The sequence below is a fragment of the Pongo abelii genome, chromosome 18, assembly GCF_028885655.2.
Source record: "Pongo abelii isolate AG06213 chromosome 18, NHGRI_mPonAbe1-v2.0_pri, whole genome shotgun sequence".
Classification (NCBI taxonomy): domain Eukaryota; kingdom Metazoa; phylum Chordata; class Mammalia; order Primates; family Hominidae; genus Pongo; species Pongo abelii.
The window spans coordinates 6,340,204-6,368,153 of NC_072003.2; the positions used below are offsets into that span (position 1 = coordinate 6,340,204).

General features: G+C 47.2%; 1 pseudogene; it reads right to left on the reverse strand.

Annotated features, from left to right (window-relative positions):
• Positions 1 to 27,950, reverse strand: part of LOC129047380 (olfactory receptor 7E24-like) — a 54,937-nt pseudogene that overhangs the window by 12,358 nt on the left and 14,629 nt on the right.

Genomic DNA, 27,950 nt, shown 5'->3' on the forward strand with positions numbered 1-27,950 from the left:
CCCCAACTCATCCCGTGGGTCACATCCCCACAGTGGGGCCGGGGATGCGACTGAGAGTTGTCTGGGCACCTCTCTCCAGCAGCATTGAGGATGGAGCTCAGCACTGTGTGACGCTGGCTGGTGGCCACTGCCTGTTTAGGTCCAAATGGCCCAGCCTGATGTCCACATGTACCTCCGTGGCACACTGGCCTGCAGACACCCGAGCATGCGCTGCATGCTTCTCACCTCTAGAGTGGCCACCCAGACAGCGATACAGACACACCAAGAAAACCCACAGGCAAGCCCAGAGTCGCCCGTTCTACTAGGGCTTTGTGAGCCTCTGTGATTTGAGTCGCGAACTTCTTGTGGTGATTTCATTTAGCTAACATCCAACACAGTGCATTTAGAGACTTTCTCTTGGACATGATATGGAGGCGTGGCAATGGTTTGCTGAGATAAATGTCCCAAAACACCCCTCAATAAAACCAAATAACAGCTCATCGACTCCTCACATTTAAACAAAAAAACCTGACATCTTATAAATAGCAAATATTGGTTGACAATAAGGCACAGGAAAAAACTCATAAGTCCAGATCAGCAGTCATCATTCAGTTGTTACTTAACTACTGACTGCACCTGTACTGTACCAGCACCGCATCCTAGATGCAGGGACACCACATGAAATAAGATGACAAAGCACCTGCCCCTGTGGAGCTGAGCCACTGGCAGCAGAGACAGTCACTAAACGAATATCTCCATCCTGTGGTTTCTGGGAATGACAATCACATAAAAGGATAGAAAGGGATGGAGGAAAGCTAATTTAGACAACTCAGGATCAGAGTGGGGAGGTGGTTGCATCCCTCAAAATTCAGAGTAGCTGGAGTGCAAGCCTTATATTAGCTGAGCCTGAATCCTGGCCCTGCCGTTGTCCATGGTGTCCTCAGGCAAATGACTCAACTCTTCTGACCACTGGCTTCAAGTGCAGAACAGGGGACCAGAGTCCCATCTCTCAGGGTTGTTGCTATGGACTGAATTGTGTTCCCCCCAATTCACTCATTAGGAGCTAATTAAGGTTAAAGGAAGTCATAAGGGTGGAATCCTAATGTGATAGGATTGGTGGTTTTATAAAAAGAAGAGATGTCTCTGTCTCTGTCTCTTCCCCCTCTCTGTCATGTGAGGACAAGCAAGAAGGCTGCTGTCTGCAAGCCAGGAAGACAGCCCTTACCAGAAAGTCATCGGTGGATACTTTGATCCTGAACTTCTGACCTCCAGAACACTGAGAAAATCAATGTCTGTTATTTAGGCCATCCAGTCACGGGAACTTTGTTATGGCAGCTGGGCTGGCTGAGGCAGTTGTTGAGAGGAACCGACAAGGTAGTTGGGGTAAAGCACACAGCACGGCCACAGCTCACTGAGCCCAATGTCGGTCTCATTCAACTTCAATTGTTGTTCTCTGTCTGGAGGATTTTCATGACGGCTTTTCTCCAAGAAGCTCCCTGGGGTCTTTGTAAATATGGGGATATTTCTGCCAAGAAAAATCCTTATGGTTCTTAACATTGGCAATGATCAGGAACAGCAAGACATGAAAATGAGAAGGTGGCTAGAAAAGAGAGGACTCGCAGAAGAAACCAACAACCACACAACACACACACAGGAGGAATCCTAATGCAGGAGGAGAATAGGACAGCAGGGGACCCCGAGACTGAACTCTGCATCTCACGTATTGAGATCATTCCCTGATATGGTTTGGCTGTGTCCCCACCCAAATCTCATCTTGAATTGTAGCTCCCCTAATCCGCATGTGTCATGGAGGGACGTGGTAGGAGGTAATTGAATCATTGTGTGGATCTTTCCCATGCTGTTCTCATGATAGTGAATAAGTCTCACGAGATCTGATGGTTTTATAAAGGGGAGTTCCCCTGCACAAGCTCTCTTTCCTGCTACTAAGTAAGACCTGACTTTGCTCCTCATTCACCTTCCACCGAGACTGTGAGGCCTCCTTAACCATGTGGAGCTGTGAGTCCATTCAACCTCTTTCCTTTATAAATTACCCAGCCTCAGGTATGTCTTTATTAGCAGCATGAGAAGAGACAAATACATTCCCTAAGCCTCTATTTTCCTGAGACAGGCTTACCCCGAATAGCCCCATCTTTGCAGGCCTTGAATAGTAATACTGTTATGTGTTATATTAACATGTATTTTACTGAAGGTCTCTGGTTTTGGTCTCTCTGAACATAGGCAGGCATTGCTGAAACTTGCAGATGACATTCCAAAATGCATTCTATCTTAAGATAAGCAGAGAGGGTGGTGAGGAAAAATTGTACATACCTTCCCCTCAGTGATGAGGTCCCCGCTGTGTGGCAGGCCTTGGTATAAGCCTTTTGGCTCTGCTAATTCATGAGGGCTGAATCTGATTGATCCTCGTGGGGAAGACTAACAAGGGAAACCTTGGTAACCATTAGGAATAACTCCCATGACCCAGAAAGTGGTTCTGTCTCATGGGGTATCATCTGTCTTGTTTACTAAGTGACCTTCTGGCTCATTTTTCTTCCAGCCAGTGTTGGAATTCAATAATCCCAGTTCCTTCCCAAATTTTAGAGCTGGGAAATGCATTCCTCGGGTTTCTACTTTTCAAAAGCGAACAATATCTGTGGAGCTCAACTCCTAAATAGTGTGACTTTGTCTGTTTATATGGTTCTCTTGCTGACTGCCTGGTTGCGACTGTGCCTGAACTCAGGCCTCTGTGTTTCTGAATCTGAGAAGCGGTGGTTGGCATGTCAAACTTGAAGTCATTGTCCTTTACTTATCTGAGTGTTATAATTGCACAGCACATTTATTAACAAGATTTTAGTAAATCCATCAGCATTCTAGGAAACTTTGAATCATTGACCTAACTCTAATGTAAGCAAAGGTGGCCAGAGAGTTGCTAACAAGAATTCCATCTTTCCTCAGAACCTTCGATTCAATTGGGTCGAAGTTTATACCTGTTTCATGAAAAATGTAAAACAAATTAATCACAGCTGTTCATAGTATGCCTATTCTAAGAGACCTCTGCTGTTCCTACCCAGGGACCGCCAGAATAATTAAACATCACAGAAATCAAACAAATGGGCCTCTGGCTAAATTATAGAAGATTAACCCAGGAAGAGCACTTATTAAATAGTAAGCAGTCCCCAAAAATATTAAAGTACAAAAAGGATTAGAGATTGTTTTAAGTGTTGGTTCCAACTTCAGGTGCTGGTCTTCCACTCCACTGCGGAAGGGAACAAATGGATTTTCCCAACCTAAAGACAGTGACATTCATCACGCCCCTTGGAAGCTTAATAACATCTCACTTTGTTTTATTTTAATTATTTATTTATTTATTTATTTTTGAGATGGAGTTTCACTCTTGTTGCCCAGGCTGGAGTGCAATGGTGCGATCTCGGCTCACTGCAACCTCTATCTCCTGGGTTCAAGCGATTCTCCTGCCTCAGCTTCCTGAGTAGCTGGGATTACAGGCACGTGCTACCATGACCAGCAAATTTTTGTATTTTTATTAGAGATGGGGCTTCACCACTTTGGCCAGTTTGGTCTCGAACTCCTGACCTCAGGCGATCTGCCTGCCTCAGCCTCCCAAAGTGCTGGGATAACAGGCGTGAGCCACCGCCCCTGGCCAATAATATCTCATGTTAAGCATGGAGTTGCTGTCCGCTGTGTGGCCACAGATAAAATAATCCTCCATTACAGAGGGAGGTGGTATTGGGCTACATTTTTTTGGAAACAACAGCAAAATGTGAGGTAAATCCGCTTTTAGATCCTGGTTACACTGCTGGATGGAGCTTAGCAAGCCTGTGACAGGGTAGCCTGGTGATGGATTGGGGGACTCCTAGCCATGTCAGACAGGACAGATGCCTTTGAGGAGAGATGGCACAGCTCTGGCTCTCAGGTCCCCACTGCAGTGGGACCAGGCTGTTTATGGATCGGGTGGGAACCCTGTTAGAAAAATAAGAGGAGGCTGGGTGTGGTGGCTTATGCCTGTAATCCCAGCACCTTTAGAGGATGAAGTGGGTGGATCGCTTGGGCCTGGGAGTTCAAGACCAGCCAGGGCAACTTGGCAAAGCCCTATCTTTAGAAAAATAATAATAATAGTTAATTACTAAGTTAATTTTTTTTTTTTAAAGAAAGAGAAGTGGAGCTAAGGAACACAGAGCCTGCCAGAAATCCAATGTGGCCAGCTAGAAGGACTCAGAAGAACATTACCATAGTTCTCTCTGAGCTTTTGGACTAGGGGTGCTTTCATAGGTTTTCATATCAAACATACTTTACTTTTATACTCAGGGGGGAAAGACCTAATACATACAATAAAGGTAACACAAGACAAAACTCTCACCAAAGCCTAACATCTTAGATGCTCTACTGGATCTCTGCAATTTCTATTAGGGACCCCATGGGTTTGAATTCCATTCTAGATTTGATAAGAAAATCCAAATGCTCTATCCCATCAACCCCCCCACCAAAACCCATCCACCCCATTTACAAAAGCCAAGTGAAAACTAAGGAGGGGCAGGGTGCAGTGGTTCACACCTGTAATCCCAGCACTTTGGGAGGCTGAGGTGAGGGCAACTCCTGAGATCAGGAGTTCGAGACCAGCCTGACTAACATGGTAAAACCCCGTCTCTTCTAAAAACACAAAAATTAGCAAGGTGTGGTGGTGGACACCTATAATCCCAGCTACTCGGGAGGCTGAGGCAGGAGAATCACTTGAACCTGGAAGCAGAAGTTGCAATGAGTGGAGATTGCGCCACTGCACTCCAGCCTGGGTGAGAAAAAGCAAAACTCTAAAAAGAAGAAAGGAAGGAAGAAAGAAAGAAAGAAAGAGAGAGAGAGAGAGAAAGAAAGAGAGAGACAGAGAGGGAGGGAGGGAAAGAAAGAGACAGAAAGAGAAAAAGAAAGAAAGAGAGAGAGAAAGAAAGAAAGAAGAGGAAGAAGGAGAAGAAGGAAGGAAGGAAGGAAGAAAAGAGGGAGAGAGAGAGGGAGGGAGGGAGGGAGGCAGGGAGGGAGGGAGGGAGAAAGGGAGGAAGGAAGGGACGAAGGAAACTCAGGAGGAAGGTGGAGTGTACAGAGGTACTGAGGCCCTCAGGTCCTAGCTGGCCCTGGGCAACAAGAGTGAAACTCGAAGCAAAGGAAAGGAAGGAAGGAAGAAAGAAAGGAAAGAAGGAAGGAAGGAAACTAAGGAGGAAGGTGGTGTGTACAGAGGTACAGAGGCCCTCAGGTCCTAGTCGGCACTGCCACCTACGTCGGTTCCAATGGGCTGAGCTTTGCAAAAGCTCATTGTGTAACCCAGGAAGCCCAAATTTATTTCTGAGCAGGTGTCTTTTCAAAGTGATTTTCCTTTTAGGAAGTGAGAGGAGAATGAAGGGGAGGTTTATCCTACTTCTGATGTTAAAAAAGTCAAAACAAAATAAAATGGTGTTCACTGCAACTATTGGCCAAAGCACTATCATCACCAGGACTGGTACCTCAAACACACCTCCTGACAGCCCCTTCCATTCTAATCAACGTGTGCCCAACTGTGGTCACCTAGGGGCTGTTTACCTTTACTTAAAGAGAAATTCTGGTAGTAAGCCATAAAAATTACCATATTCACCATCTTTCTGCTTCAAAGAAGGTTTAGATTAGCAATGGCTAGGTCAATCACTGTCAGTATGTTCTTGGGAACTAAAAGCCAAAAAGAAATATTTTAAATATGTGGTATATTTTTAAAATGTGGACTCTTTATGTATTTTTAAATGCAATGTAGATAAGATTTTAAAATCACTTTCCAAATCAGTGCAAGAGTCACTCACTCTCCCTGTTAGATACACATACATACACACAACCCAATGGTATCCATGTGATCATCAAATGCTCCAGAGAGGTGGTTTTGGGCCCATCTTGCAATATTTAAAAAATGGAGAATAAAAACAAGATATGATATATCCATCCAGTAAAATATACCTCAGTAATAAAAAGGAATGAAGGGTCGGCATGGTGGCTTACACCTGTAATCCCAGTACTTTGGGAGGTTGAGGAGGACAGATTACTTGAGGTCAGGAGTTTGGAGTTTGAGACCAGCCTGGCCAACATATTTGAAACCCCATCTGTAGTAAAAATACAAAGTTAGCTGGGCTTGGTGGCACAAGGCTGTAATCCCAGCTACTTGGGAGGCTGAGGCAGGGAGAATTAGTTGAACCCGGGAGGCAGAGGTTGCAGTGAGCGAAGATCGCACCACTGCATTCCAGCCTGGGTGACAGCGTGAGATTTCAACTCCAAAAAAATAAAAAGTGAAGTACTGATATGATACATGCTACAACATGGATGAACCTCTGAAACATTACATTCAGTTAAAGAAGTCAGCCATGCACACACACACAAAACCATCCATTGCATAATTCCATTTGTATGAAATATTCAAAATAGGCAAATCTAGAGAGAAAGTAGATGTGTGGTTATCTGGGACCGGGGGGTTGGGAATGGGGCAGTGATGGCAAATGGGCACAAGGGAGCTTGGGGGATTGTGAAAATGTTTTAAAACTGGAGGGTAGTGATGGTTGCACAACTCTAAATGTACTAAACATCATTGAATTTTATTCACTTGTAATAGACTTTTAAGAAAAATAAACAATACCTCAATAGAGTGGTTAACTCTGGGCCAGGCACGGTGGCTCATGCCTGTAATCCTAGCACTTTGGGAGGCTGAGGCAGGTGGATCACTTGAGTCAGGAGTTCAAGACCAGCCTGGCCAACATGGTGAAACCCCATCTCTACTAAAAAATACAAAAATCAGCCAGACGTGCTCACTTGAACCCAGGAAGTGGAGGTTGCAGTGAGCTGAGAGTGTGCCACTGCACTCCAGCCTGGGTGACAGAGCAAGACTCCATCTCAAAAAAAAAAAAAAAATGTATATATATATATAGCGGTTAACTCTGAAGATGAGCTTCCCTGGACTTAGTAAAGCAAAATGACTGACCAACTCAAAATCCACCACCAAACTCTCCCAGCACCTGCTCTTCTGCTTTCTACCCCAAGCTCTTTGCCTCTGTGTTTCCATCGTAAATCTGGAAAGAATTCGAAGACTCTGTGCTAAAGTGATTTGCTAAATATCATCAGAAATGACTACAGAAAGATGCAGAGAGGATGGCAGCGTGACCGACTCTTTTGAAGGTGGTTTAAGACTCTGCTGAACCGATGCTAAGAATAAGCCCTGGATGTCAGAATCCCCAGGCATAGCAGCTGGCACATGACAGCACCCGCTGAAACAGAAGGCAGAGCAAGAATTCTGCAGGCCAAGCACACTGCCGCAGGCTGGGAGAAGGGAGTGGAAACCGAATATTCCTGCTGCACAAAATTGCTTCTTTTTCTTTGTTCCTCAGCTCAGCTGAGATCTTGGAGAAGTAGCAACAGGAAATGGAAAGAAAGCGAAAACAAACTGCAAATTCAATTGACTGCTTTTTTAAAAAAGAACGAGTGAGACATCTTCAGCAGCAAGAAAACCTTGTTTCCTTTCTTGGAGGGCTTAACTAAATTCTTCTGGGGATGTCCCAGGATCAACAACCACAGGACATTCCTAGATTGTGAGTTTTCCATGTACAGGAGGCCCTGGTGCCTTCGTGCCCATCAGCAGCAAGGGAGACTTCCCAGGGAGGCCCCGTGAAGTTGCTGGAGGTGGCTGATGATTTCCAGGGCCTCAAGGGATTGTCCCTTGGCTGTCCTCAGGGCACACCACTGATCCTGGGACCATGGCAGCTTTGGAGACCTGAGCTGAGCTGCTGCAAAATGCTTTCTGCTTTAATTACCTCTCATTCATTTCTGGGCCCCGAGAAGGATGCAGTAGCCTGGGAAGTGTCAGCTCTCCCTGCCAGGAGTGGTACTTCTTTCTCATGTCTGCCTCTTGGCTTGTTCTCAAACTGTGGCTTCAGGAGGGCCTTGGCTCTTGGCAAATGCCAGAGGCTTTACAGTTTGAGGAGGAATCAGAATTTTGAAGAGGAGCTCAGAGACGAAGGGCATTCTAGGATGCACTTTGCAGAATAACCAGGCAGTGAAAGGGTTAAATTGGCTGTGTATGACACAGGCCACGGCAGGGAATGTGCCCCTCTACTATGTGAAATTGGCTCTGATATCCAGAGAATCTTTTAGGACCTTTAAAATCACCTTTGTCAACACAGTTGTCAGATTTTTGCATCTCCTTGTTTCAAATTGGTTCAGAATGAGGTCGGGGACTGGGGTGTGATTGATCACCGTCCTGCTCCACTTCAGATATGTTGGTGAAAACACTAGGGACCACTCTTCATGGAGCTCCTACTGTGTGCAGGACCCTGTTCTCAGCAGTTGAAACCAGGGAAATCTTCCTCCTTATCAACACCTTTCCTCTCCCACTCAGCAACCTCAGCGTCTCAGCCCCCAGTGTGCAGCTAGTGTGCACACCCCAGTGTTCACCCTACAGGATGGTTCTCTTTGGAAGACTTAAACCACCACCCCAAAGCTAAATTAGGCCCCCTCCACTGCTATAGTCTTCTTCCCTTTTCTAAAATAGCATTTGTCACAATAGGGCATGATGATGTGTCTGGCTATTTGGTTAATGCTTGCCTTTCTCCCTCAACTGTTCATCCCATGAAAACAGGACCGTGTCTTTTTTTTTTTTTTGAGACAGAATTTCACCCTTGTCACCCAAGCTGAGTGCAGTGGCGAGATCTCAGCTCACTGCCAACTCCGTCTACCAGGTTCAAGTGATCATCCTTGTCACAGCCTCCCAAGTAGCTGGGATTACAGCAATGCGCCACCATGCCCAGATAATTTTGTATTTTCAGTAGAGGTGGGGTTTCACCATGTTGGTCAGGCTGGTCTTGAACTCCTGACCGCGTGATCCACCCACCTCGGCTTCCTAAAGTGACAGGATAATAGGCGTGAGCCACTGTGCCCGGCCAGTTCTTGTTCTTTTACTTATTTATTTTTGGCTGATTACTCTTTACAAGCATTTATACACACACACACGCACACACACACACACACACACACACTCACACACATATGGGAGTTTATTAAGTATTAACTTACATGATCTTAAGATTGTGATTGTGTTATTAAGTATTGACTTCCACAATCATATAGCCTATTAGTTCTGTCCCTCTAGACAACCCTGGCTAATATACACACAAAAGGACGTACCGAAAAGGGGGGAGCCGCTCTGCCTCAGAGGAGCAGATGTCCCTTTCCTGGGTCTTCTTGCCATAGGTCGCAGAGTAGATGTTGAGGAACTCGGATTCATGGCAGTGCAGTTTCAGCTCCTGGTCTTCACACACGGTTTTTTTTTTAATTCATCTGAAGCAGAAACAAAAATTGAAGGCACCATCAGCTTCCCCCAGAAGGAATTGATGAGCTCTGTCCAAGTCCACTGCTCATTTCCCTGGGGCTGCACCCTGAGAAGGGGGCAGTGGGGATGGCCCTGTGAGCTCATGCTCTCTCTGACTCCAGAAAACAAAGCCCTCTGCAGGAAGCCGGTGGGAAGTAACCTGTTGACAAGTACAAAGACCCTGGGAATTATACTAAGGGGCAAATGGACGAGACGTGCTGGCATTAAGGAGGCAGACGCATGGAGTTAGGTCCCAGGAAGGGCCTGGATAGAAAGGAAGTTTCTCTCGCTCACCACTTAAGGTCACACATTCCTTCACTGAAGGGAGTCTTTTCTCAAATGTTGGCTTGGGATCCACATAGGTAAAGACAGACCAGAAATTACTTGAAAGAAGCATTAAGCTTCTTTCTCTCTCTGGAGAGAGCCCAGTTAAACCTCACCTCCAGCCCCTCAACTGGCATCCCCTTGTGTGTATGAATTATTTATATGTTAGTTTAGCTTAGTTTTGTTTTTTTGTTTATTTTTTGTTTTTTTTGAGATGGAGTTTCACTCTTGTTTCCCAGGCTGGAGTGCAATGGCCCGATCTCGGCTCACCGCAACCTCCGCCTCCCATGTTCAAGCAATTCTCCTACCTCAGCCTCCCAAGTAGCTGGGATTACAGGCATGTGCCAAAACACCCGGTTAATTTTTTTGCATTTTTAGTAGAGACGGTGTTTCACCATGTCAGCCAGGATGGTCTCGATCTCCTGACCTCGTGATCCACCCGCCTCAGCCTCCGAAAGTGCTGAGATTACAGGCGTGAGCCACCGTGCCCGGCATTAGTTTGGTTTTTTAGACACAGGGTTTCACTCTGTTACCCAGGCTAGAGTGCAGTGGTGCAATCATAGCTCACTGCATCCTTGAACTCTTGGGCTCATACCTAGTCTCAAGGGATCCTCTCACCTCAGCTGCTCAAGTACCTGGGAATATATGAATGCACACCATGCCCAGCTTACATTTATTTGTTTAAAAGACAAGAAAGAGGCCAGGCACAGTGGCTCACACCCGTAATCCCAGCATTTTGGGAGGGAGGCTGAGGCAGGAGGATTGCTTGAGCCCGGAAGTTTGAGACCAGTCTGAGAAATATAGCAAGGCCTCGTCTCTAATTAAAAAAAGAAAAAAGCAAGAAAGACGATATGATACCAAATCAAATCATTTCCTTTACTAGGAAAAGGGCAAAAACAAGGCACGGTGTCAGTTAAGAATCCCTCTTTAGAGAAGCATGAAACGTCTGCCCCAAATCTGGTAAATCCAGGAACAACTGACTGTCAAGCTGATGGTGCATTCTAGGTTAGGATGATTTGGACCAGGTTGTACTTTGTTCCCAAAGAATTCAAGGAAAAGTTTGTTTGTTTGTTTAATCTGCTTATCATGGTAAAATCTTTCTTTGCAATGTCATACAGGGTTGGCATTTTGTGTGCACTGTTGAAGAAAACATAATTGTTTTTTTTTAAAGAATGTACTCCAAAACCATTTAATTAGTAAAAATGTTTAATAATGATTTGATTTTTTTTTTTTTTTTGAGATGGAGTCTCACTCTGTAGCCCAGGCTGGAGTGCAGTGGCACGATCTCGGCTCACTGCAAGCTCCACCTCCCGTGTTCATGCCATTCTCCTGCCTCAGCCTCTGGAGTAGCTGGGACTACAGGCACCCACCAACTCACCTGGCTAATTTTTTGTATTTTTAGTAGAGACAGGGTTTCACCGTGTTAGCCAGGATGGTCTCGATCTCCTGACCTCGTGATCCACCAGCCTTGGCCTCCCAACGTGCTGGGATTACAGGCATGAGCCATCGCACCTGGTCCTTTGAGTACATTTTCTAAGAAGCTGGTCATGAGTTCAGATGTGTGCCTCAAAGAGATACTTGTGGTTTCCATTAAGGAACCCACCTTCCCTTTCTACAGGAGTATTTATGGGAGATATGGGCCTGGAGGTTGGAAACTATCCTGTTTGTACTTTGCTATACTGAAGTAAGGATTAAACCTACAAATAAATTCATATTGAAGTGTACAAAGGGGTCTCTACAATAGATAGGAATTCTATTTAGTTTTGTTGGGTAACAAATCCTTTCAGAAGCAAATAATAGCTCACCTGCAAAACTGGTGATCTGTATAAGTTGGGATTTTTCATGGATCAGTTTTGCTTGGATTGAACTATATAATCACAAATATATTTATACCCAGAGAGAGAGAAAGAGCGTCTGTTGAAAGTGTATCATCTTAACGTGTCTATAAAAGGCAATACCTGGAAGGTGGTGGGTGCCACACAGGTTAAGCTGTCTTCCCTCTGGGAGGCAGGCTTCTGGGAACTACACACTTGGTAATCTTGCCCATAAAATGCCGATTAAACACTTATCGTAGAATGCCGAGGGCACTGTAGATTCAAATAGTCCCCATCACAGGCAGAGGTGGTGTGGTTTTGCAGGAGTTTGGTTAGGTAACCTGGAAAATATTCAGTCGGGTTACAAGAGGCCCAGGCACCCACCACTCCTCCTTGGGTTTGGGGACAGGAGGATGTTGGTTCTCCTGGGGAAGGGCTGTTGAGTTAACAACATGTGGGATGGGGCCTCCCTAGCAGCTCTGGTGCAGAGGTCACCAAACCAGGCCCAGAGGTGGGGCACAGGAGCCAATGTCAGCTTTCATGTTGATATGGAAGCGGGGCAGGGGAGTGCTGGGTGGAGAAGGGTGGGGTCCCTGGCGAGGGCTCTGCCCTCGGGCTTGTGCCCTTGGACCTTAGTGAGAACAGGCACTCCTGTTTTCATGTCCAAATGTTGCATTTTCCAAGACTACTCTAGCCTGCTAGGACCCCCATCCTGTGCCCATAAAAAACTCAGACCCTAGTGGGCACAGACACAAGTGGCTGGACGTTGAGAGGAGCAGAGAAGCAGAAGAGCACACCGACAGACATCAGCAGATGTTGGCAGGCTTTTGAGAGCAGGGTGATGTGGAATTCAGTCAGGGGCGGTCGGAGGAGAGTCTGGCTGCTGGGCAGCCTGACTCTAGGGGAAGACCACCTTCCCACTCCACCCCCCTTCTGGCTCCCCATCCATCTGAGAGCCACCTCCTCCACTCAATACAATCTTGCGTTCATTCTCCAAGTCCACTTGCGATCTGATTTTTCAAGTACACTAGGGCAAGAACCCGGGATACAGAAAGCCCTCTGTCTTTGTGATAAGGCAGAGGGCCTCATTGAGCTAATTAACACGAGCCACCTGCAGATGGCAAAACTGAAGAAGACCACTGTAACACCTGCCCACTGGGGCTTCGGGAGTTGTAAACACCCAATTCCACACGCTGCTGTGGGGTCGGAGCCCAGAAACGCTCCCAACGACCTGCTTGTCTGCACGCTCCCTCTAGGGGTTTGAGCAGCAGGGTACTGAGAAGCGAGCCATGCCCCTGTCACATGCCCTGCATGGGGGATAACGGAACTCCTCCTGTTTCAATGTCTGGGTCAGAAACCTCGGTCTGGGATGGCCCAGTGAATGGTTTGGAGGCCTCTTTCCCCTTCAGGAAGCACTAAGGTGTTGGCCAGGAGCCAAGAAGTCCTGAAGCACCTTTATGAGCCAGGAAAAAAAAATCGGGGTGAGAGTCCCCTGGATGGGTGGATGCCCATCCTGAGGGAGGCTTTCATTTGCTCATCTCCCACTAGTGAGGCCATGCCTTATTGGGATGAGACGATGCAGTTTCATTTCAAGAAATCACTCTTGGCTCTGTCTTGGTGCTAGAGAGGAAAGACAGGCAGGGTGCCCTGTGCAGAGAGGTGATGGTGGGGCTCTGCTGTGGTTTGAATGGCGTCCCTTCAAATTCACATTTATCAGTGTGGGGAAAAGAAAGAGAAATCAGATTGTTACTGCATCTGTGTAGAAAGTAGACATAAGAGACTCCATTTTGTCCTGTACTAAGAAAAATTCTTCTGCCTTGAGATGCTGTTAATCTGTAACCCTACCCCCAACCCTGTGCTCCCTGAGACATGTGCTGTGTCAACTCAGGGTTAAATGGATAAAGGGCTGTGCAGGGTGTGCTTTGTTAAACGAATGCTTGAAGGCAGCATGCTTGTTAAGAGTCATCACCACTCCCTAATCTCAAGTACTCAGAGAGGCAAAACACTGCGGAAGGCCACAGGGACCTCTGCCTCGGAAAGCCAGGTATTGTCCAAGGTTTCTCCCCATGGGATAGCCTGAGATATGGCCTCGTGGGCAGGTAAAGACCTGACCATCCCCCAGCCTGACAACCGTAAAGGGTCTGTGCTGAGGAGGATTAGCGAAAGAGGAAAGCCTCTTTGCAGTTGAGATAAGAGGAAGGCATCTGTCTCCTGCTTGTCCCTGGGCAATGGAATGTCTCGGTGTCAAGCCCGATTGTATATTCCATCTACTGAGATGAGGGAAAACAACCTTAGGGCTGGAGGTGGGACATGCTGGCAGCAATACTGCTCTTTAATGGATTAAGATGTTTATGTGTATGCACATCAAAAGCACAGCACCTAATTCTTTACCTTGTTTAAGATGTAGAGACCTTTGTTCACGTGTTTTCTTACTGACCTTCTTCCTGCTATTACCCTATTGTCCTGCCAAATCCACCTCTCTGGGAAATGCCTGATAATGATCAATAAATACTAAGGGAACTCAGAGGCCGGTGCCAGCAGGGGTCCTCCATATGCTGAACGCCCATCCCCTGGGCCCTATTTTCTTTCTCCATACTTTGTCTCTGTGTCTCTTTCTTTTCCAAGTCTCCCCTTCCACCTGACTAGAAACGCCCACAGGTGTGGAGGGGCAATCCATCCCTTCAATCAGGAACCTCAGAATGTGACATTTGGAAATAGGGTGGTTGCAGATGTAACGAATTAACTTGGCGATATACAGGAGTAAGGTGGGCCCTTCACACCATGTGACTGGTGTCCTTATAAGAAGAAAAGAAGAGACACAGAGGGAAGACAGCCGTGTGCAGCTGGAATGATGCATCTGAAGCCAAGGAATGCTGAGCGTTGCCGGCCACCACCCAAAACTGGAAAAGGCCAGGAAGGATTCTGCCCTAGAACCTTCAAAGGCAGCACAGCCCTGCTAACACTTGCATTCAGTCTCTGGCCTCCAGAACTGTGAGAGGATGAATTTCTGTTGTTTTCAGCCACCCAAGCTTAGGAAAGGGGTTGCAGCAGACTGGGAATAAGACAGGCAGCCCGTCAGCCTCTGTGGAATTCCCAGGCAGCTTGCAGGAGCCACAGTGGGCCCTGGGCTCTGAGAAGTTCTGAGGCCCAGCAGACACAGGGGCCTAAACTATTACTCGGCAAGGAGGAAGGAAGGTTCATCCAGAACGTAGATCCCCTTCCTCCTTCTCACACCTCACAAAGTCACAGTGAGGTGGCTGGGAGGAGAGCCAGGGACTTTTCACTGAGGTGTGTGGGAGAGAGCTTGGCAGCCCTTGGCCTCTGAAGGGAGGAGGTGGCACGAAGGAGGGCAGCTTCGGAACTTCCCAGTTCCTGCTTGATGACCTGTGTGTAAAGTATTCCTGTTTAGGTTTCAAAATCCTCTCAGAAACATAATTCTCAGAAAATTCAGGCACCCAATCCAGCTCCCTGGCCTTCCCTGAAATCTGAAGTCAAAGGGGCTGAGCCAGCCTGTCCTGGGTGTCAGGCCTCTGAGCCCAAGCTAAGCCACCATATCCCCTGTGACCTGCACATACACATCCAGATGGCCGGTTCCTGCCTTAAGTGATGACATTCCACCACAAAAGAAGTGAAAGTGGCCTGTTCCTGCCTTAACTGATGACATTGTCTTGTGAAATTCCTTCTCCTTGTTCATCCTGGCTCGAAACCTCCCCCACTGAGTAACTGTGACCCCCACTCTGCCCACCAGAGAACAACCCCCCTTTGACTGTAATTTACCTTTACCTACAAAATCCTATAAAACGGCCCCACCCCATCTCCCTTCACTGACTCTCTTTCAGACTCAGCCCGCCTGCACCCAGGTGAAATAAACAACCATGTTGCTCACACAAAGCCTGTTTGGTGGTCTCTTCACATGGACGTGTATGAAATTTGGTGCTGTGACTTGGATCGGGGGACCTCCCTTGGGAGATCAATCCCATGTCCTCCTGTTCTTTGCTGCATGAAAAGATCCACCTACAACCTCAGGTCCTCAGACCCACCAGCCCAAGGAACATCTCACCAGTTTTAAATCGGGCAAGTGGCCTCTTCTTACTCTCTTCTGCAACCTCTCTGTCTGTCAACCACTTTCTCCTTTCCAGTCTTCAATCTCTCCCTTCTCTTAATTTCAGTTCCTTTCATTTTCTGGTAGAGACAAAGGAGACACGTTTTATCCATGGACCCAAAACTTTGGTGCTGGTCATGGACAGGGAAGGCAGCCTTCCCTTGGTGTTTAATCATTGCAGGGACACCTCTCTCTCTGATTATTCACCCACGTTTCAAAGGTGTCAGACCACCCAGGGACGCCTGCCTTGGTCCTTCACCCTTAGTGACAAGTCCCGCTTTTCTGCGGGAGGGACAAGTACCCCAACCCCTTCTCTCCGTGTCTCTACCCCTTCTCTGCTTTTCTGTGGGAGGGGCAAGTACCCCAACCACTTCTCTCCATGTCTCTACCCCTTCTCTGCTTTTCTGGGGGAGGGGCAAGTATCCCTCAACCCCTTCTCCTTCACCCTTAGCGGCAAGTCCCACTTTTCTGGGAGAGGGGCAAGTACCCCAACCCCATCTCTCCATGTCTCTACCCCTTCTCCACCTTTCTAGGGGGCAAGAAACCCCCAACCCCTTCTCCTTCACCGTTAGTGGCAAGTCCCACATTTCTGGGGAAGGGACTAGCACCCCAACCTCATATCTCTGCACCCCAATCCCTTATTTCCACACCACGACCCCTTTTCTCTGTGCCCCTATCCCTTATTTCCACACCCTGACCTCTTATATCTCTGTGCCCCCATCCCTTATTTCCATGCCCGGACCTTGTATCTCTGCATCCCAACCCCTTTCCCACTTTTCTGGAGGGTAAGAACCCCTGAACCCCTTCCCTCCCTGTCTCTTTTCTCTGGGCTTGCTTCCTTCACTATGGGCAACCTTCCACCCTCCATTCCTCCTTCTTCTCCCTTAGCCTATATTTTTAAGAACTTAAAACCTCTTCAATTCTCACCTGACCTAAAATCTCAGCGTCTTATTTTCTTCTGCAATGCTGCTTGACCCCAATACAAACTCAACAGTAGTTCCAAATAGCCAGAAAATGGCACTTTCAATTTTTCCATCCTGGAAGATCTAAACAATTCTTGTCATAAAATAAGCAAACGGTATGCGGTGCCTGACTTCCAGGCATTCTTTTACACATTGGTCCCTTCCTAGTCTCTGTGCCCAAAGCAACTCATCCCAAATCTTCCTCCTTTCCCTCCCGCCTGTCCCCTCCGTCCCAAATCCAAGCATCACTGAGTCTTTCCAATCTTCCTTTTCTACAGACCATTCTGACCTCTCCCTTCCTCCCCAGGCTGCTCCTCGCCAGGCCCAGCTAGGTCCCAATTCTTCCTCAGCCTCTGCTCCTCCACCCTGTAATCCTTTTATCACCTCCCCTCCTCACACCCGGTCCGGCTTACAGTTTCATTCCATGACTAGCCCTCCCCAACCTGCCCAGTAATTTACTCTTAAAAAGGTGCCTGGAGCTAAACATATAGTCAATGTTAATTCTTTTTCTTTATCCCAAATCAGATAGCATTTAGCCTCTTTTTCATCAAATATAAAAATCCAGCCCAGTTCATGGCTTGTTTGGCAGCAACCCTGAGACACTTTGCAGGCCTAGACCCTAAAAAGTCAAAAGGCTGTCTTATTCTCAGTATACATTTTATTTCCCAATCTGCTCCCTACATTAAATAAAACTCCAAAAATTAAACTCTGGCCCTCAAACCCCACCACAGGGTTTAATTAACCTCACCTTCAAGGGGTACAATAATAGAAAAAGGTTGTAATTCCTTGCCTCCACCGTGAGACAAACCCCAGCCACATCTCCAGCACACAAGAACTTCCAAACGCCTGAACCAGAGCAGCCAGGCGTTCCTCCAGAACCTCCTCCCCCAGGAGCTTGCTACAAGCGCCAGAAATCTGGCCACCAGGCCAGGGAATGCCTGCAGCCTAGGATTCCTCCTAAGCCACGTCCCATCTGTGCGTGACCCCACTGGAAATCGGACTGTTCAACTCACCTGGCAGCCACTCCCAGAGCCCCTGGAACTCTGGCCCAAACCTCTCTGACTGACTCCTTCTCAGCTTAGCAGCTGAAGCCTGATGTTGCCTGATTACCTCAGAAGCCCCGTAGACCATCATGGACGCCGAGCTTTAGGTAACTCTCACAGTGGAGGGTAAGTCCGTCCCCTTCTTAATCAATACGGAGGCTACCCACTCCACATTACCTTCTTTTCAAGGGCCTGTTTCCCTTGCCTCCATAACTGTTGTAGGTATTGACAGCCAGGCTTCTAAACCTCTTAAAACTCCCCAGCTCTGATGCCAACTTAGGCAATACTCTTTTAAGCACTCCTTTTTAGTTATCCCCACCTGCCCAGTTCCCTTATTAGGCCAAGACACTTTAACGAAATTATCTGCTTCCCTGACTATTCCTGGGCTACAGCCACACCTCATTGCCACCTTTTCTGCCAGTTCAAAGCCTCCTTCACATCCTCCTCTTGTATCTCCCCACCTTAACCCACAAGTATAGGATACCTCTACACCCTCCTTGGCGACCAACATGCACCCCTTACCATCTCATTAAAACCTAATCACCCTTACCCCACTCAACCCCAATATCCCACCAAACAGCATGCTTTAAAAAGATTAAAGCCTGTTATCACTCGCCTGCTACAGCATGGCCTTTTAAAGCCTATAAACTCTCCTTACAGTTCCCCCATTTTACCTGTCCTAAAACCAGACAAGCCTTACAAGTTAGTTCAGGATCTGCGCCTTATCAATCAAGTTGTTTTGCCTATCCACCCCGTGGTGGCAAACACATATACTCTCCTATCCTCAGTACCTCCCTCCACAATCCATTCTTCTGTTCTAGATCACAAACATGCTTTCTTTACTATTCCTTTGCACCCATCATCCCAGCCTCTCTTCACTTTCACTTGGACTGACCCTGACACCCATCAGGCTCAGCAAATTACCTGGGCTGTACTGCCACAAGCCTTCACAGACAGCTCCCATTACTTCAGTCAAGCCCAAATTTCATCCTCATCTGTTTCCTATCTCAGCATAATTCTCATAAAAACACACGTGCTCTCCCTGCTGATCATGTCTGATTAATCTCCCAAACCTCAATCCCTTACAGAACAACAACTCCTTTCCTTCCTAGGCATGGTTAGTGCGGTCAGAATTCTTACACAAGAGCCAGGACTGCACCCTGTAGCCTTTCTGTCCAAAGAACTTGACCTTACTGTTTTAGCCTAGCCATCATGTCTCCGTGCAGCGGCTGCTGCCGCCCTAATACTTTTAGAGGCCCTCAAAATCACAAACTATGCTCAACTCACTCTCTGCATTTCTCATAACTTCCAAAATCTATTTTCTTCCTCACACCTGATGCATATACTTTCTGCTCCCCGGGTCCTTCAGCTGTATTCACTCTTTGTTAAGTCCCACAGTCACCATTGTTCCTGGCCCGGACTTCAGTCCGGCCTCCCACATTATTCCTGGTGCCACACCTGACTCCCATGACTGTATCTCTCTGATCCACCTGACATTCACCCCATTTCCCCATATTTCCTTCTTTCCTGTTCCTCACCCTGATCACGTTTGATTTATTCATGGCACATCCACTAGGCCTAATCGCCACACACCAGCAAAGGCAGGCTATGCTATAGTACAAGCCACTAGCCCCCCTCTTAGAACCTCTCATTTCCTTTCCATCGTGGAAATCTATCCTCAAGGAAATAACTTCTCAGTGTTCCATCTGCTATTCTACTTCTCTCCAGGGATTATTCAGGCCTTTCCTTACACATCAAGCTCGAGGATTTGCCCCCACCCAGGACTGGCAAATTAGCTTTACTCAACACGCCCCGAGTCAGATAACTAAAATACCGCTTAGTATAGGCAGACACTTTCACTGGATAGGTACAGGCCTTTCCTACAGGATCTGAGAAGGCCTTCACAGTCATTTCTTCCCTTCTGTCAGACATAATTCCTCAGTTTAGCCTTTCCAGCTCTATACAGTCTGAAAACAGACCAGCCTTTATTAGTCAAATCAGCCAAGCAGTTTTTCAGGCTCTTAGTATTCAGTGAAACCTTTATATCCTTTACAGTCCTCCAGCTTCAGGAAAAGTAGAATGGACTGAAGGTCTGTTAAAAACACACCTCACCAAGCTCAGCCACTAACTTATAAAGGACTGGACAATACTTTTACCACTTTCCCTTCTCAGAAGTCAGACCTGTCCTCAGAATGCTACAAAATACAGCCCATTGGAGCTCCTGTATAGACGCTCCTTTTTATTAGGCCCCAGTCTCATTCCAGACACCAGGCCAACATAGACTGTGCCCCCAAAAAAACTTGTCATCCCTACTATCTTCTATCTAGTCATACTCCTATTCACTGTTCCCAACTACTCATACATGCCCTGCTCTTGTTTACACTGTCGGTTTACACTGTTTCTCCAAGCCATCACAGCTGATATCTCCTGGTGCTATTCCCAAGCTGCCACTCTAAACTCTTGAAGTAAATAAATAATCTTTGCTGACAGGACTATGCTGAATTTCCTTAGGCACTCTAATTAGATGTCCTAGGTCCTCCCAATTCTTAGACCTTTAATACCTGTTTTTCTCCTCTCTGTTTAGTATTTTAGTTCATACAAAACTGTATCCAGGCCATCACCAATAATTCTAAATGACAAATGTTCCTCCTAACAACCCCACAATATCACCCCTTACCGCAAAATCTTCCTTCAGCTTAATCTCTCCCACTCTAGGTTCCCACGCCGCCCCAATCCCGCTCGAAGCAGCGCTGAGAAACATCGTCCATTATCTCTCAATACCATCCCCCAAAATTTTCGCTGTCCCAACACTTTACCACTATTTCATTTTATTTTTCTTATTAATATAAGAAGACAGGAATGTCAGGCCTCTGAGCCCAAGCTAAGCCATCATATCCCCTGTGACGTGCACGTACACATCCAGATGGCCGGTTCCTGCCTTAACTGATGACATTCCACCACAAAAGAAGTGAAAATGGCCTGTTCCTGCCTTAACTGATGACATTGTCTTGTGAAATTCCTTCTCCTGGCTCATCCTGGCTCAAAACCTACCCCACTGAGTACCTTGTGACCCCCACTCTGCCCGCCAAAGAACAACCCCCCTTTGTAATTTACCTTTACCTACCCAAATCCTATAAAACGGCCCCACCCCATCTCCCTTCGCTGACTCTCTTTTCAGACTCAGCCCGCCTGCACTCAGGTGAAATAAACAGCCATGTTGCTCACACAAAGCCTGTTTGGTGGTCTCTTCACACGGACTCACATGAAACTGGGGTCCTTACGCCCACTAGCCCAGAGTGCTCACTAGAGGAAGGCTACAGAAACTTCCTGCCTCGCTCATCCAGACGTGAGCTGTCTTGCTGAAACTCCTTTTTTCACCCTTGAAAACCACTGGAAGAATGGCCAAGAACCCAGCTGTCCTGAGTAAGTTCACTTAGAGAAACAAAATCTAACATGAGTGGCAAAATGGACATTGGCACGAGGAGTGTGTGTCAGAATCCTGCCCCTTGGAACTATATCATCGCTTGTACAGTGTACCCCGCAGGCACCAAGAGACCAGGCCGAGACCCTTCAGTGGCCCTGGGCCTCTGGTCAGTGTCTTCCCGCCTGGCACACAGGCAGGCCCTCATAAAACAATGAGTACTGAAAGTTCCAGCCTTCTTGGTGGGTTCTCAGCACCCTGTCGTGAGCCACACCCTGCCCCAGGGAAATCAGGATCACCCTGATGCTACCCCTAGGCCAGTGCCCCTGCTGAAGTGCCCCAGGCTGGCACCCCTATACTTAGATCTCTTCAGCCTCCTCATGAAAACTTTCTTGTCCATCACCCCAGCATTCCCCAGACTGTGCTAAATGAGCAGCTGACCACACGTCAAATCAATTTCCAGAGTTTGCCTTTGGTTTAATATTCACGGCTCGTCCAAAAGATCTTGTCACTATAGCTAGACGGAAAAAATAACAAGGCTCCGGAGAAGCAGAGCCACCAGATGGAAGATACCTGGGTCCCAGGTTCATGAGGAGAGGAGCTGCCTGCTCCACAGACTGTCACATGAGTGGGAATGAAGCTTTTGCTGCGTTGAGACCATTACCTTTCTTCACTCTGTCACATAGTCTATCCCTGCTAAACAGAACTTGACCTCCACCAGACCGTTTACATCAAGACCTGTATGTGCAGTGCAGTGGCCTGAGCCTCCAATCCATGCCCCACCTATCCAACCGGCCTTGCCATATTCTTACTCTGAGAGTGGTATTCTGGGGACAGAAGCTCAGCGCATACAATTGACTAATGCCAGATCCTTCAGGCGCTTTGCACTTTGAAGTCTATCCGTCCTAGCACATTCCAAGTACAAAGAAGACGCTTCAGCAGTACAACCTGCCTTACACTCAGTTCAATTCCTTCTTCAAAAACCTAGGCCCGGCCAGGTGTGGCGGCTCACATCTGTAATCCCAGCACTTTGGGAGGCCGAGGCGGATGGATCACCTGAGGTCAGGTGTTTGAGGCCAGCCTGGCCAACATGGTGAAATGCCATCTCTACTATAAATGCAAAAAATTAGCCGGGTGTGGTGGCACGCCTCTGTAATTCCAGCTACGTTGGAGGCCGAGGTCGGGGAACTGCTTGAACCCTGGAGGTGGAGGCTGCAGTGAGCTGAGATTGTGCCACTGCACTCCAGCCGGGGAAACAGAGCAAAACCCCATCTCAAAAACAACAACAACAACAAAAACAAAGAAACCTAGGCCCACATCCACACAATGGAATGTTATTTAGCACTAAAATGAAATGAGCTATCAAACCACAAAAAGACATGGAGAAACCTTAAATGCATATTCCTAAGTGAACGAAGCCCATCCTAAAAGGCTGCGCACTGTATGATTCCAACTACATGACATTCTGGATAAAGCAAAACTATGGAGACAGCGAAAATATCCACGGTTGCCAGAGGTCAGGAGAAAGGAGGAAAGAATTGGTGAAAGACAGAGGATTTTTAGGGCAGTGAAACTACTCTGTGTGATACTACAATGATGGATCCATGTCATTGTCCATATGTCCAAACCCATGCAATGTAGAACACCAAGAGTGAGCCCTCATGTAAACTTTGGGCTCTGGGTGACAGTGATGTGTCAGTGTAGGTTTATTGATTATAACAAATATCCCACTGAGGTTTGATATTGCTAGTGGGGGAAGCTGCGTGTGTGTGTGTGTGGCAGATGGGAGTAGAGGTTGATGAAAACTCTGCACTTTCTGCTCCATTTTTCTTTCTTTCTTTTCTTTTCTGTTTCTTTCCTTTTCCTTCCCTTCCTTCCTTCCTTCCTTCCTTCCTTCCTTCCCTCCCTCCCTCCTTTCTTTCTCTCTCTCTCTCTCCTTTCTTTTTTTCTTTCTTTGTCACCCAGGCTGGAATACAGTGGTAAGATCTCTGCCCACTGCAACCTCCACCTCCCATGTTCAAGCAATTCTCCTGCCTCAGCCCCCTAAGTAGCTAGGATTACAGGCATGCACCACCAGGCCCGGCTAATTTTTTGTATTTTTAGTAGAGACAGGGTTTCATCATGTTGGTCAGGCTGGTTTCAAACTCCTGACCTCGTGATCTGCCCACCTCGGCCTCTCAAAGTGCTGGGATTACAGGTGTGAGCCACAGTGCCTGGCCTCTGCTCCATTTTTTCTATGAACCTAGAACTTCGCTAACACATTAAGTCTATTTAAAAGGAAAAAAATAATCCGTATCCCCAGGATAGCATTACCTTTGGGAGGAGAGGAGCTAGCATTAGGGAGGGGAGAATGAGACGCTCAGGTGAGCTAGCCATGCCCTGTTCCTTGATCTGCATGGCGTGCATGTGCTTTACTTTGTGAAAGCTCACCCAGTTATCCACTTTGGATATATAAACAAAATTGTTTAAGAAAACTTCACCTGCAGTTATCTGACCTGCACTTTTAAACAATAAAGAAAGCCTAGGCACCATGGAGCCTTGGGTAACACACGGAGAAAGGGGGTGCAGAATGCCTTCCGTAGCCAGCCTCAGTCCCACGAGGATGGGCTGCTGGGTGGCAGCAGGACATGCTCATGAGGACCAGCCATTGCCCAAATGCTCGGGTCCTCCAGGCTGCCTGCCCATGCCTCAAGCTGTTTGGTCTACAGTGCCAAAAGCTCAGAAAGAAGGAGAGTTAGACAACCCCATGGTTTCAGCAACACGGAGGCCGTGAAGAACCATTTTGAAACCATATGGAATCGGGGTTGGGGACAGAAGCTTGTTTGGAAAAGGTTGAAAAGTGAGGGGAGGGGCCAGGCACGGTGGCTCATGCTTGTAATCCCAGCATTTTGGGAGGCTGAGGCAGGTGGATCACTTGAGATCGAGAGTTCAAGACCAGCCTGACTCACATGGAAAAACCCCATCTCTGCTAAAAATACAAAATTAGCCAGGCGTGGTAGCAGGCGCTTGTAATCCCAGTTACTTGGGAAGCTGAGGCAGGTGTATCACTTGAATCTGGGAAGCAGAGGTTGCAGTGAGCCGAGATCGCACCATTGCACTCCAGCCTGGGCAACAAGAGCAAGACTCCATCTCAGAAAAAAAAAAAAAGGGAGAAAGAAACATAATAAAATGGAAATGGTTTATACTGGATCATTCTACCTGAGGAATGCAGGGAGGAGATATTCCCAAGCAGGGAGCCTCTTTTCTCCTACGACTGACTCTAGAACAGTGAGGAGCTGCTGGATTCTATCAACAGTTTGATAGTGCCCTATATAACCAACTCTCAACTCACTCACCCCCAGCTGTTTGGTCTGTGAATGACAATTTCGCGGTGAACAAACAACATCCTGTTTGGAGGGCTGCTACTCTGGCTAAAGACGGTAAAAATCAGTCAGCTCAGTGAGCTGAATTGCATGCTGTTTTCCTAGCTGCTGATTTTTACCAGAATGATGCCAATAACTGATTTTCAAAGAATCATGGTGTCTAAGTGTTCCTCAGGAGTGTGATATTGTGAAATAGATATTTGATCAGTTGAACAGTGGTAGAAGCCCCCTGTTTGGGTTTTTACTGACTCCTGGGCAGTGACCAGTGTCTTGGCTGTATACTCAGGCAAGAGGGTAATAGCCACCTGGCTTATTAACGGGATGTCCATATGGGGCACAGCCCTGTGGAGAGGTGAAAGATGCCTTGAAGTAGAACAGGTTCACACCCATCAGGAAAACTCCCTTCCAGGCTCAGGAGGTGGCTGGAGTCACCAAGTGGATTTTTTTTGTGTGCTCCTGTGAGGCGGTCCCCTGGGTCCATAAAATGAGTGAACAAGGTGGTTCTGCAGCAGTGCAGAGATGGGCTGAATCTAGCCATGCCCCTCGGGCTCAAAATGCCAATAAGAACTGTTCTGTCGCTGGGTGCGGTGGCTCAAGCCTGTAGTTCCAGCATTTTGGGTGGCCAAGGCGGATGGATCACCTGAGGTTGGGAGTTCAAGACCAGCCTGACCAACATGGAGAAACCCCATCTCTACTAAAAATACAAAATTTCCAGGGCGTGGTGGTGCATGACTATAATCCCAGCTGAGGCAGGAGAATTCCTTGTACCCAGGAGGCGGAGGTTGCCGTGAGCCGAGATGACGCCACTGGACTCCGACCTGGGCAGCAAGAGTGGAACAACATCTCAAAAAAAAAAAAGAACTGTTCTGTCTGCCAGCAAGAGAAACAGCGACTGCGCATGGCTGCGAGGCACATTCCCTGGTGGGAAAGCTCTTAACATAACTGGCAAGTGAGATGGATGCTGGCAGCCCTGGGGGGCTGCATCTAGGTCTTGACAGGAATAGACACTGTCTCTGGACTGGGCTTTGTTTGTGTGGTAGAAGATGCAAACACTCAGAGTGCCCTTAAAAAAAAAGAAAAAAGGCCAGGCACGGTGGCTCATGCCTGTAATCCCAGCACTTTGGGAGGCTGAGGCGGACAGATCACCTGAGGTCAGGAGTTCAAGACCAGCCTGGTAAACATGGTGACACCCCATCACTACAAAAATACAGAAAAATTAGCCAATCCCAGCTACTTGGGAGAATGAGGCGGTAGAATCACCTGAACCCTGCAGGCGGAGTTTGCAGTGAGCCAAGATCGTGTCATTGCACTCCAGCCTGGGAGACAGAGGGAGACTCTGTCTCAAAAAAAAAAAAAAACAAAAAAAAAAAAAAAAAAAGGAAAAGAACAGAAAGAAAAGGGGAAAAATAAAAAACAGAACAAGAGATACTGCATGAATCTTGATGGCCAACGTCATTGCTTCAGAAAAAGGAGCACTCTGTACAGCCCATAATGTCCAACAATGGGCAGAGAGGCATCCTCTTCAGAGTCATAATTTGGCACAGAAATGGAACAGGCAATTCAAATCCTGGTTGTCTAAAACGGGGGAGGTGAGAGCAGAAGGGCTGGTGATAGAGTTTGGATCTGTATCTCCATGCAATTGTGTGTTGTATTGTAATCCCCAGTGTTGGAGCTGGGGCGTGGTGGGAGGCAATTGGATCATGGGGGCAGGTTTCCAATGGATGGTTTAGCAGCATTCTCTTTGGTATTGTATTCACGATAGTGAGTGAGTTCTCATGACATCTGGTCGTTTAAAAGTGTGTGGGGCCAGGCGTGGTGGCTCAGGCCTGTAATCTCAGCACTTTGAAACGCTGAGGTGGGTGGATCAACTGAGGTCAGGAGTTCAAGACCAGCCTGGCCTACATGGCAAAACCCCGTCTCTAATAAAAATACAAAAAGTAGCCAGCATGGTTGTGGGCACCTGTAATCCCAGCTACTTGGGAGGCTGAGGCAGGAAAATCACTTGAGCTCAGGAGGCAGAGGTTGCAGTGAGCCAAGATCACACCATTGCACTCCAGCTTGGAAGACAAAGGAAGACTCTGTCTCAAAAAAAAAAAAAAAAAGTGCACAGCGCGTCCACTGGTCATTCTCTCTGGCTCCTGCTCCTGCCATGTCAGAGAACTGCTCCTCCTTCATCTTCTGCCATGATTGGAAGCTTCCTGAGGCCTCACCAGAAGCAGAAGCTGCTATGCTTCCCGTACAGTCTGCAGAAGAGTGAGCCAATTCAACCTCTTTCCTTATAAATTACGCAATCCCATTGCTTCTCAGGCTTTTGGCTAAGATCAAGCATAAATTACCCAGTCTCAGAGATTTCTTTATAGCAATGCAACAATGAACTAATACAGCTGGCTTGCAGGCTTTGTGAGTGTGCACTCATACTTAGCATGAGTGGTCTAAAGGAGTGGCCTTCCAGATTTTTCTCCATTTTTTTGGTTGATCTGGGGAAGGGGGGGTGGGGAGGATGCTGACATGACCATGCAATATTTTTTGTTTTTTTCCCAAGATGGAGTCTTGCTTTGTCACCCAGGCTGCAGTGCAGTGGCACAATCTCAGCTCACTGCAACCTCTGCCTCCTGGGTTCAAGCCATTCTGTCTCAGCCTCCCGAGTATCTGGGATTATAGGCGCATGCCACCAGGCCCAGCTAATGTTTGTATTTTTAGTAGAGATAGGGTTTCACCATGTTGGCCAGGTTGGTCTCAAACTCCAGATCTCATGATCCACCCGCCTCAGCCTCCCAAAGTGCTGGGATTACAGGTGTGAACCACCGCATCCAGCCCAATGAACTGTTCTTGAATGAATGACACAGTGAAGAAGACTACCAGAACTAGAGCACATCAAAGGTGAATAAGTGAGTAGTAGCTTCTGGTTAATCCTCATCAGCAACCAACATAACCCAGGGCTTATAGATTTCTCTACGTAATATGCCACACACACGTCTACGGAAAGAGAGAGAGACAGAAGCACATCCGTCAACCAATTTTCAAAAGTTACTCTAAATGTGCTGTGTTGATCTTGTATTAAAATCTTTAGATTACACTACTATTTTATTTCAAACAGGACTGGTAGAAACTTCTTCATGCCTTTTCAACCAAAGGCCTTCAATCCTACAAAAATGATCACCTTGTTCTTTGACCAAGTACCAACCTTAGAAAGTTATGCAGCGAACTCCATCTGACTTAGATTAGTTGAAAAGTAACTGGATCAATCCCCCTTTACCCCAAGCATCTAAACGGAACAATTTTCTTTTCTTCGGGATGCAGCATAATCCTCAAACTGCAGAGCCACTTGGCGATGAAGCCAGGATCGCAGTGCATTTGATAACTTAATGCAACTTTTTACTAGCACTTAAAACTCAGATATGAAATCTGTACTTGATCTTTTCTGCTTGGAATTGGCCAGATTAGTTGTTCTGCCCCGGCATACAACAAAATGCTCTCAGAAACACTCAGGGTCGCTAACCAATCAGAAGGACCAACAGAGCACGACACACGGACAGGAGGGAGAAGGGCACCGCCTTCCACCCCACCTGTTTA